An 11,614-nucleotide genomic window follows, 5' to 3' on the forward strand; every position below is an offset into this window, starting at 1 on the left:
CATATGTAGTGATTGTGCTGATATGAAACTTAAATGTGATGAATTGAAACGTGAATCCGAAACGGTTCATAGTCACAATCAAAGTTTGGTTATTGAATTGTCTAAGTGCAAAGAGGCAAACATGGCGTTAACTCGAAACGAGAAGGATTTTAAATCTGTAATTGAAGCCCTAAAGAAAAGTGTTTCCGAATTGAACAAAGTTGTTTATCATAAACAAGTTAGTATTAACGATTATGTTAACATTGTTGAGGAAACCAAAAAGGAGTTAGCCACTGCCAAATGCGAGCATGATGCTATCAAGCAAAAGTTGGAGAGTTATTCTAACTCCCGATTTGTGCTCGATCACATCATAGACATTCAAAAACTGAAAGGTAATGTGAAAGGCGTTGGGTATAAGGCGTGTCCACCCCCTTTGAGACACAACTATACCAAAATGCCCGATGAAGAGGATATGCCTCGGTATGAACCCAGTGTGCCTCTTGATTATGAGGAAGTTACTACTGGCCTAGGGTTCAAACCGGACAATTCATCGGAGGGCTCATCTGATAACAAAGAAAAGTCATCATGTGCTTCAAATCAAAGTCCTCCAACCATTGAGGACTATGATTCTTCAGATGATGAATCAGATGTAAGTGACCAGGATGAATCACTTGATGAGACAAAAGGAGTAGAAATTCCAATAGAGAATCATATTCTTTGTGATCCTCCTACTCCTGCTGTGCAACCTGTTGCCAAGCAAGTGATAGATCCTGTCAAAGATGTCAAGAATGACAAGGAAAGTGTGTCTGCTGTTAAAAGCAATAACGTGTTGTATACTTTGGTCGGTGATGCTAAAATTTATTCGGACAATGATTTTCCAATTAAAAATGTCAATCAATCTTTGATTGATAAAGTTTTTGAAGACAACACGAATAAATTTTTGGGAAAGACCATCCCCGGAGTTGTGGTAACACAATGTGATCCAATTCCAAAAGCTGAAATCAGGAAACAATTCAGAAATCAAAAATCACCGACAAAACAACAACCTATTGCTGCTAAGGGCAAACAACCAGTTCAACGAGCTCAAAGGACTAACGTTTCTAAATCAAAATTTGAAACAAAAGGAGCTCGTTATCAGAAGAAAAACAGTAATGTCAAATTTGTAGCATCAAAGGGTACGGATAAAATTGAGACTTTTGAAAACAAATCAAACACCGATTTTGTACAACAAGTCAAGATTTTGAAACGTAATAGTGATAACAATTACACCCAACACACAAACGGGTGTGATGAAAGAGCAAGTACCTCAGGTTCTACAGGTTCGACATCTGCTAGTCGATCAAATTCTCCTAAGTTTGTTGAAAGGAGAACGTGTTTCAAATGTGGGAAGTTTGGGTACATCATTAAAGACTACACAAACTCGCCCAAACCAAATTTTGTTGAAAGAACCCCTTCTGAACAAGGTCACTCACAACGTCGTCCTGTTTCTCCAAAACATGATAAAAGAACTGTTAAGGAACAAGAAACGAAACAACGACGTCATAACATCAAAGCTGTTGAAAAGGCTTTAAAATCTGAAGTCAAAACGGTTAAAAGGAAACCTAGTTTGTCACAACCATTAAAACCATAAACTGTACATAATACACAATCTGGTAAACAAAAACAAACTTGGAAACCTAAAACGGGTGAAAGTTCAGGGGGAGGTGTTGTGTTTGAAAATCATCAGGAAATTGAAATTACATTTCTTGATTCTCAGGGGCAACCCAAGTCTATGAAGGCTTGGCTCCCCCTCTCCAACTAATCTCTGAGTGAGTGTGTAGGATGTTCCAGGAGGAACTTTCGATAGTCATAAGATTGTTGATAGTGGAGCGTCCTTGCACAAGATAGGCGACAGAAGAAATTGTTGCCTTTGATGGAGAGAAAAAGAAAAGAAGACAGAGTTGTCTGTTGAAAGAAAGTGATAACTTCGACAAAATGCAAATCATTTCAAAGTTTGATTGTTAAAGGCTTTAATTGGGTCCCCAAGATAGATTCAAATCAAAATGTACGCACCTGTAGCACGTCTGAAGTTCAAAAATCAACAAGATGAACGTGCAGTGTACATTTCTTCGTGGTGTGATTGAAGAAAATGTGTTGTTGAACAAACCAACCGGGTGTGCGGATGCCTTGGCGTGGATTGAACAACCGCACACTACTTCTGAAAGAGAAAGACAAAGACCTTCGCTGGTGCAATGTGGAAGACCAGCCGGACCCGAAGGTTTATGATCTTGTTGCTGTGAAGAGATTTCTCAGTAGCTACAAAATCGACTTTGAAATCCACACCGGGTGGATATCCAGTTTGAGAGAGCACTCAAATTCCTGGCAATGCACGAAGCAGTTGCAGAATACGGTTTTAAATTTCTAATCTCTCCTTTACTCGTCGATATTTAAGCTGCTTTATGAATTATTATCATCTCGTACAACACTCTTTGGCCTGACACGTTGATCTCGAATATCACCTCACACGTGATTGTTTCACTATGAAACTCGTCAATGTTGTCATGGTCCGCACCGCTTACCAATATGCCAACTGATTTTTCCAAAATTTGATAAATTATTTCTGATTAAAATGAATTTTGGTAAACGGCATTGAGGTAAAACATGAGTTAATCCATCATCGGAAAATCGTTTTTGTAAATACCTTTGTGTTTTTAAATTTTATCATAGTTTGTTGATTTTAGGGGGAGTAAATCCAAAATTTTAAAAAATCCAAAAACATTGAAAAATTTCAAAAACACAAAAACAATAGAAAAAAAAATGAGTTTCCTGGCGAGAAAAAGAGAATATGATAGTACATCAGTGGTCTATCCAAACCTCTTTAAACCTTAAATGAAAAACGATAAGCAGCTCTATATAAGATTTATCGGTAGGCTCACAATCATTTTAAAGTGTGCAGGGTGATATAAACCTTAAATCGACTGAAGACCAGGTGGGAACCATTCATTGGCATATGGTCTTAGTACCGAAATTTCGTTTGAGAGATTGCCGAGGTTCTGAGATATTCGGTCTTTATGCTGTCTTATCATCTGGGTATCATGGTTGTATCTTTTACCGAAAAATAACGGGGACGCAAGTCTAGATCTTCCATGATACTATACATACGTGTACATATTGCATTCGACCTCAATAAGTGATAAACAATCACATGTCCAAACAAATAAGTGATAAAATATCACATTTATCCGGGAGTCAAGTTCGTCTCTCTGTTGTACGAAAGTACTAACCTGTTCATGGACTTGCTCCTGTGCCCTCATGCATATGAAAATCAAGTTCCTCATCAATAAGTGATTCTATCACATAGGGCTTGTTTTCAAATCTCAATAAGTGAGTTTCTCACATCATATACGGTCAAACAGATGATAATCGGTATATTCACCGGTAAGATGAACTCTCGTGCATACCTTGATACGGGAATGTGTCGTGTGTGGATGAACACCGGTCGGTAAGTATAAATTATACCTTAACGTACCCCCTAAACATTATTACATCTGATAAGTTGAGCTTATGTGGATAACAGTACCGATAATTGTTATAGGATGCTTATCTAAATGTTAACTAATTGAACAAAAAGAGCGTTTTGGCATGACCGTACACTGATATGATTCTCTTACCCTCAAAACTCGCAAAAAGAATGTCTGTAAATATTTGTTTACTGCTTTTAGTTTCTGCATCTTTGTATATATTTATTTATTGCTTTCCGTCTTTACATTTAAAAAATGAAAAATTTCAAAAATATTTTAGGTGTGTTTTAATATAAACTTTATAAAATCCAAAAAGATTTTGCTTCTAGTTTATTTTTGATTGACCAATGTTAGAACTCGAGTCTATCCTACCCAAAATCCTGATTGTAAGCCGGAAAACAATTGCATCTTCATAAACAGTCGAAGTTAACGAGTTTTGAAAGTTAAAGGATTAAAATTGAAAATTTTTAAACTTTCAAATTGTTGTCGGTTGGTAGTTGATTGAGATTTGATCTCACATGTGTCGTTTGTTTGTGGAAACTATATTCCAAGCGGTTGTTCTCATTATGCGTTTAGATTTCTTGCATGTGCAGATGCTAAAGGCGAGGAGAACATGTTCGATAACAAGCTTCGGAATGAAGACACGACGTGGAGGCACTCAAAAGATAACGATGATAGAGTTGCCGATGACCCTTTATCAACACCACAAGGATCTAAAGAATTAACGATCAAAAGATTCACAAGCATGACTCAATGGAGAGTTCATTCTAAGGGGGAGTTTGTTAACACACTTCCTAAATGAAAAAGGGAGTTTATTGATACACTTTCTTCTTACGAAGCGTGAAGATTTTGAAGATTCTCCGACATGAAAGACACAGAAGACGAACAATCACAGAAGACCAACCATCACGAGTAGCGTCCAAGGGGGAGTTTGTTGGTACACTTTATGTGGACGCGACTCGACTCGGTTCGATTCGGTTTGGGTCGACTCGGTTAGGTCCGGCTCAAGCCCGACGTCACGACATTCCTCCGTCGTGCGCCCCAGAGTTCGACACGCGAAGCACAGAACGCCGCAAATCCATTCCCGTTTACACATCACCATGACATCATCATTGTGATGTCATGGTGATGTCACAAGTTTTGTCCTATGTTGAATATTGGTGAAAGATTATAACAGGAACAAAATCTGGGCCATGATTATTCAACATTGGTCCGTAATATTGTGATGGGCTTTGACTTATGTCTGGGCTTATCTACAACTCAACGAAACAAGAAACAAGAATTAGAATTTAATATGTATGTCGACGAAACAGAATGTGTTTCGTCGACTTTAGTGTTTCGTCGTGCCTTTATGCGTTTCGTCGTAGTCTAGTCTGTGTCTAGTATAAATACCCCTCTCAGTTTCTGTGTGAAACCGATGAGCACAGAGAGACTTAGTGAGAGTCCGTTAAAACATTGTTTGTATATGTTTGTGGTTGTACTCATCCATAATCAATAGATATTGAATTTTTGGGTTACGCGTGTTCTTATTTTACACTTTGTTTGGTTTTCACCGTCACGGGGATTCCGCACCCGTTACCGTGCTTGTGATAAACAAGGATAGGTTTACGTTATCGATCCACCGGAAAAATGGGACCTACAATTTGGTAGATTTTTCAACTCGACTATACACGTGTTTTTTTTTAAGATACGACGTTTTTAGTATTTAATATACAAGATTACATTTATTTAATATGTGTAATACACATGGTTTTTTGTAACACCTCGAAAAATTTCGTCCAATGATGCATTGACACGTGTCATAAGGTTCCGGTATGTGAAAACAAACTTTAGAGGGACTAAAGTTGACAAACGGTGAAAACTATGGAGCGTAAGGGTCCAGAGTGTCAACAATGGATAAATTGACTCTATATAACCCTACATAATGTTTATAACCTTAAACGGATGGATCATGGATCATACGAAGCGGAAATTGCACAAAAGTGAGGAATTACAAACTATAGGGGCTAAAAGTGTCAACATGTTGAATTTATACCTCTGAGTGAACTTTTGGCAGACCCGAAGCTTTGTAATGCTAAAATATACTCACTAGAATATGTGGTAAAAATTTCATGAAGTTTCGTTATCGTATGAGAAAGTTATGGCCAAAACCGTACTTGAGGGGTTAAAAGCGTCAACGTCGAATTTCATGACTTTTCGGGTGAGCGCAAAGTTATCCGAGGACATTACCATGTTGGTAAATGTCCCAAGGTTCTTAAAAACCAGATTTGAGGATTTACGAGTCAAGATTCATAGCCAAAACCTCGCGTGCAAGGACAGGGACCAAAACTGCCAATAATTAACAAAGTTTGGCAGCTGCCAATAAACCCAGGTGCAGCAGATCGCGAGCAGGGGCTGTTTAGTCAATTTTTTTGAGTGGGAAACAGCTGGGATCACCTCCAATTCTCACCAATAGATGGCCATGCATGTCTAGGACACCTGGTGCACTCTTACAACTCCTGAATTCACAATAAATCTGATCAATTCATCACTTTTTGAGGACTTGTGTAACCACCAAGAACACATACAATTTTGCAAGAACTCTCAAGGCATTCCAGGAGCTTTCTGGTCGTCAAGGCAGCCTCCAAGTGCTTTCTAGGCTTCATTAGGACCTTTGTAAGCATTCATATCATCCTCTAATTCGTTATAGCTTTGATTATTAGCAAAAAGTCAATCCGTTGTTCATATAGTTTGACTTTTCGATTAAACGAGTTTGGCTCTGTCATTTCTCAAATTTAAACCACTTATAAGTTGGTATTTATGTGGGAAACAAACCCTCAAAAGGGTATTCTCTGATTCCCACTCTAAGCATGCTATTTGTCGAGTCAAAGATGTTCTTAAAAAGTCAACAGAAATCGTTTTTGCGAAATATAGCATAAATAGTAATGTAGATGACATGCAATCAGTTTGATCATCAAAAAATAACTTATAATGAATATAAGAATGTGTTTTATCATAATCAACTCGACAATCTTTAGTATAAACTCGGATCGGAACCGAAAGTCTTATAAAACGACTTTTTCGTTGACTCTCGATTCGGATCCATGCATGCATGTTTGAGATCTGTATTAGGGTTTATTTTAGACCATTTTTATTTTAGTTTAACTCTCTGGAATTTTTACATCTTGAGTCTATGCTTAACCGATTCATATGCATGTTTCCGATTATGCTTAAAAGTTGACTATTTTGCCCTTTTTGATATAAAACGTGATTTTTGGAAAAGTGAAAGAGTAGAAATCTTTATTACTGATTTATAAACTTGCACCGAAAATTTGAGATCAGTTGGTGGTCCAGATTTTGAGTTATGGCCGATATCGTAAAACTATATCTTTATGTTAAATAAACGGCGCATTTAGCGTATAACATATTTAAGGCCACTTTTTGATATAAAACTTTTTACCCACTGATGTTATATAATATTATGGGATTTTTGAAGATTTCTATTTAATTTTTGGCTGATCGTATCATAGGTCGCTAAGTCGATTCGGTTAATGCCGGTTTTGACCTTTTAAGCCATAAAATGAGTTTTATGCATCCTTTTGACCCGAAACCTTTTTCTACTGATTTTATTTGTTAAATAAATTATTTTGAGCATTCTGGAAATATAAAAATCTCAGCTTTCTTTTAAAAACCCGGAAACGGCTCTAAATCGCCTTTTTAAGCGTTTTTAACGCATAGTATGCGTTATACCCGTATTGAACATATAAAGTTTATACCTACTGATGTATTTAGCATATTTCCATCTAATAACAGTAAGTATAAGTTTTTGAACTCAGATTTCCAGTTTTGACATTTTTAGCCCTTGTGAAATTACCAAAATACCCCTACGGTGCATAGTTTGATTTTAAATGATAAGTTTTGTATACGGGTCATACCCTACTGTTATAATATGTCAAACTAAGTATATTTACTGTATAAATTAGACCCGTAACTCAGATTTCCAATTTAACTCTTTTATAATCTTTTAAATGACCAAAATGCCCTTATAAGGCATAAATTGAGTTTAAATTCATTCGGGGCAATATAGAACATAACTTGCTGATATTATATCATATTTAAAGCATATTATCTCAGGGAACTTGCATATGACTCATTGGCTACCCGTAACGCCCTTTTAGCGTTCGGTTCGGTTTATGTAACTAGTTTGCATAAATTGACCGAAACGGGTCAAACGTTATCATTTTTATCTCAAAATCCAGAATGTATTTAGTATACCCATATTATACAAGTATTCAAACTTGTCCGGTCTAAATCACATTCTATCCGGTCTTCGCTTAATCGTGCGCTTGAACCGTATCGTCCTTAAAACTAACCGGTCTAAGCTTAGGCTTAAATAAAGACCCGTTAGGAATCTAATAGGTTATTATAAACCTTTGTTCCAGATTAGGAGGCCCAGTAAAAGCTATCTACACTTACCAATTGTGATTCATACTTACTCAGGTAAATACATTTTGACTTATTTTCCCTATACGGGCTTGGGGTACGGTATATAGAATACCGCTTGATCTAGCGTACAAATCTTGCACCCTTGGGTATGCAATTGGAATAATTTGATCGGCTCGTTTAAACAGTCTTGTTTTACTTTAAGCATTTGGGGGGTTAATGACCGTGTCCCGGATATCCTTGGCATTATCTTACGAGATGGCCACGACCAGAGCACGGGGTGTAGGCGTACACCCGTCGTGTATAACTCTTTAATGTGGTGTGTCAATTAATCTTTAACCCGGACAAGATCCCGGGCTACCGAACGTACGAGTAGCATGTAATTCGTTCACAAGTTTATATTGCATAATTATCCCAAGTTATAAAAATATTTATGCCATGTGCATTTAAATCAATTTTCAAACATTTTCAAAATGAGCCAGTTGAATTGTATTTACCAGTGTAAACTGACGTATTTCCCAAAAGGTTAAGTGCAGGTACTATACGAACTAGGCTGGCTGTCTCCTAGAGCGTCCACAATAGTCTCGCAAGCTCGGACGACAATAAACTGTTGAACAATTTATCTTATTTTATTTGATCCGCCTGTGGATCCGTTTCAACTACTTGTGATATTTATTATTACATTTTATTTAAAGTTGAAATGAATCTATTTCTGCTTCCGCTGTGCATTATTATGTTGTGTTGTTTGTCTATGACGATGCCAACTACGTCACCATACCCCACACCGGGCCCACCGGTGACACGTGGAGATCGGGGGTGTGACAGGTTGGTATCAGAGCCAACGCTGAATGAATTAAACACTAGTATTTTGTGTTTAATCTCAGTTACACAATTGCACATTCCTCGATTTTCGAGTCTAGACAAAGAACTTAGGAAATGTTCAAATTCCTTTTATATTTTTTTTCTAACTTTGTCTTATATATTATGTTGTGCCACTTGTTTGATTTTTGACAGGTTCAAGATGCCGCCACGTGTACGAGGAAGGGGACGAGGAGCATTCGCCACCTCTCATGACCATGAGGCAGGGCCTTCGCATAGGCGAGCCCCATCAGCATCCCATAACACTGATGCCCGAGATCTTTGGAGATCATTCGCTGAACCCGCTAGGCACTCACTGAGTACCTCACCTTCCCTACCTCACTCTTTTGGGCCTCACTCTGAAAATGGGCCCCACAACTCCCATGGATCTTTCATTCCTCTACCCCAGTCGCCTTATGACTACCCAGCACCCGTATATCAGGGCCTGTATAACCCTGATGCCTACTTGGAAGAACTAGTGGGTCATAACCCACTCGGACCTGAAGACCACTTTTCGGGTGGCAATGAGATGGAGGTCGATGAGGATACCGATCCTTCCATGCCACCGTCCGGTACGCCGAACCACCCCATTGAGATATCTGATGGGTCACCGTTCAGGGGATCACCTTACAACGGTGTTGATAGCTACGAGGAGAGGTTTAAGCAGCACGACTGGGTGTATACCCCTAGCTACCATAACTCTCCCATGCACCAGTCCTACCACAACTCCCCCGTGCACTCGCAGCATCACTCCCAGCAGCAGCAGCTTCAGCAGTAGCCTCAGCAGCAGGATCCTTCTGAGGGATTCTGGCGCGACGTAGTCACTCCGCCGCCGCCACCACCTCCGATTTTGCCTCCTCCGCCTCAGAGGCAAAGGAGGAACGCCCGTATGTCTACGCGAGGAGGGATACGCATTGGCACCCCTCGACATTCAGGTAGCAGCCGCTACTCGCCGCTTCACGAGGAGTCAGAGATGGGAGAATCTCAGCATCCCGTCTCAGAGGTTACTTCTGCGCCTATCGCGCCACCACCACCACAGGATTTTGGGAACCCGATCCCTGCGTATGCTAGCGCAGCACAGTTCAACCCTTTCGAGCCGACTTTTCCCCCAGGTTATGATTATACGGGAGATCCCTACTGGTTAGCTTCAGGCTATAACCCTCTCAACCAGGAGAGTGCTTTTGGAGGTCCCTGGGCTACGGGACAATCAGCTTTTGGGTACTTACCGCAAGTGTACCAGCAGCCGCAGCCTCCACAGCCACCGCAGTATCAGCCACCGCCGCCGGCGCCAATGATGTCGCCACCGCAAGTCTAAGAAATCCTGCAAGGGATAAACGACGTGCGACGTGAGTTGCGACAGGAAATGCGGGAAGATCGCCGACACAACCGCGGAATGTTCAAGAAGATGGTTGACTTGATCAAGGGTAAGGGTAAGAAGGATTATTAAATCCTGTGTTGTTAGCTCTTTTACTCATGTCCCTGCGAGGACATTTATTCCTGTATTCTACCCCTGCGTGGGTATATTTCTCTTGTTCTACCCCTGCGTGGGTATGTTGTTTCTGTTTAACCCCTGCGTGGGTTTGTTTTGTTTGTTTTGTTTGTTATTTGGTTTAGCCCCTGCGTGGGCATGTCATTTGAGTAAAAGTCCCGTTTAGGGCAAAGTTGTACTAGTTTACTTTATTTAAAATGGTTAATTTAAGTTTTTTTTTTATTTTATCTATATGCATGAACATAATATACAAATAAATGAAAAATATCAATTATTATTTGATTTACCATTTTAATAAGAATCTTAAAAAGGTAAAACCTAGCCTGAATGTCTTATTAAAAGGCCTGGCCAATATGGTAAAGCCTGGTTAAAAAGATTCAAATCTCTGTTAACACCTGTAAACATGTTAACATTCTTGGCCAAGCGTGATCTGTAAAATCACACAAGCCACCCCTTTAATAAATTATTCACAGATTATGTCTGTATACATGTCTGATTATGACTTGATGCCTACAGGTTATGACTATGTCATATAAAACAAAAAGGCAGTTGTGGTTTATGACTCCCTGCCAAGTAAAGGATTATTTGTTTAATTATACAGATTTTGATCCTATAAAAATCTAAATTTAAAATTTAGAAGTTGTCCGAAGTGACTAGGCCTATGGTGCCAATATATATATTTCATTCTATGATATAGTTGCTAATAAAAGTGCTGAATGAAATTAAATAAATTAACTATTATGATTATTAATACCATGGTTAATAAATCGTCAAGAACGATAATACTGTTAGGTTTCTAAATAGACCTTGTCCTTACTTTATTGTAGCTCTTAAAGCTACATGGCAAAATCGGAAGAAACAAACAGTCGTTCTGAAGAACACCCTGATAACACCAAGATTCATGTAACTGGTGCGGAACTACAAGCACTGGTAGAAAATGCTGTTGCCAAGGCCATGGATAGGCAATTCAGGGAATCGAGCGGGACTCGGAGTAGGACCCGGACCGTATCGCACGCCAAACCCAAGACTCATTCGGAGGCTCACAGCAAGCCGCCTTCTAAGAAAAACGAGCCGAAGAAGGACGATGAGGATAATCACTCCTCCAACCACAGCAGTGTACCGAAACAAGAAATCAAGCTGAAGCATGATACGCACAGCAAGTCCTGTACGTACAAGTACTTCGTTTCATGCAAACCCAGGGATTTTACTAGGGAGAAAGGAGCAGTAGACTGCATGACGTGGTTAGATGAGATGGATACGGTTGTTGATATCAGCGGGTGTGCTGATAGGGACGTAGTAAAGTACGTGTCCCAGTCGTTCAAGGGAGATGCTCTAGCATGGTGGAAATCTCTCCTACAAGTTGCCG

This window comes from Helianthus annuus, chromosome 3, assembly GCF_002127325.2.
Source record: "Helianthus annuus cultivar XRQ/B chromosome 3, HanXRQr2.0-SUNRISE, whole genome shotgun sequence".
In the NCBI taxonomy this organism is placed as follows: domain Eukaryota; kingdom Viridiplantae; phylum Streptophyta; class Magnoliopsida; order Asterales; family Asteraceae; genus Helianthus; species Helianthus annuus.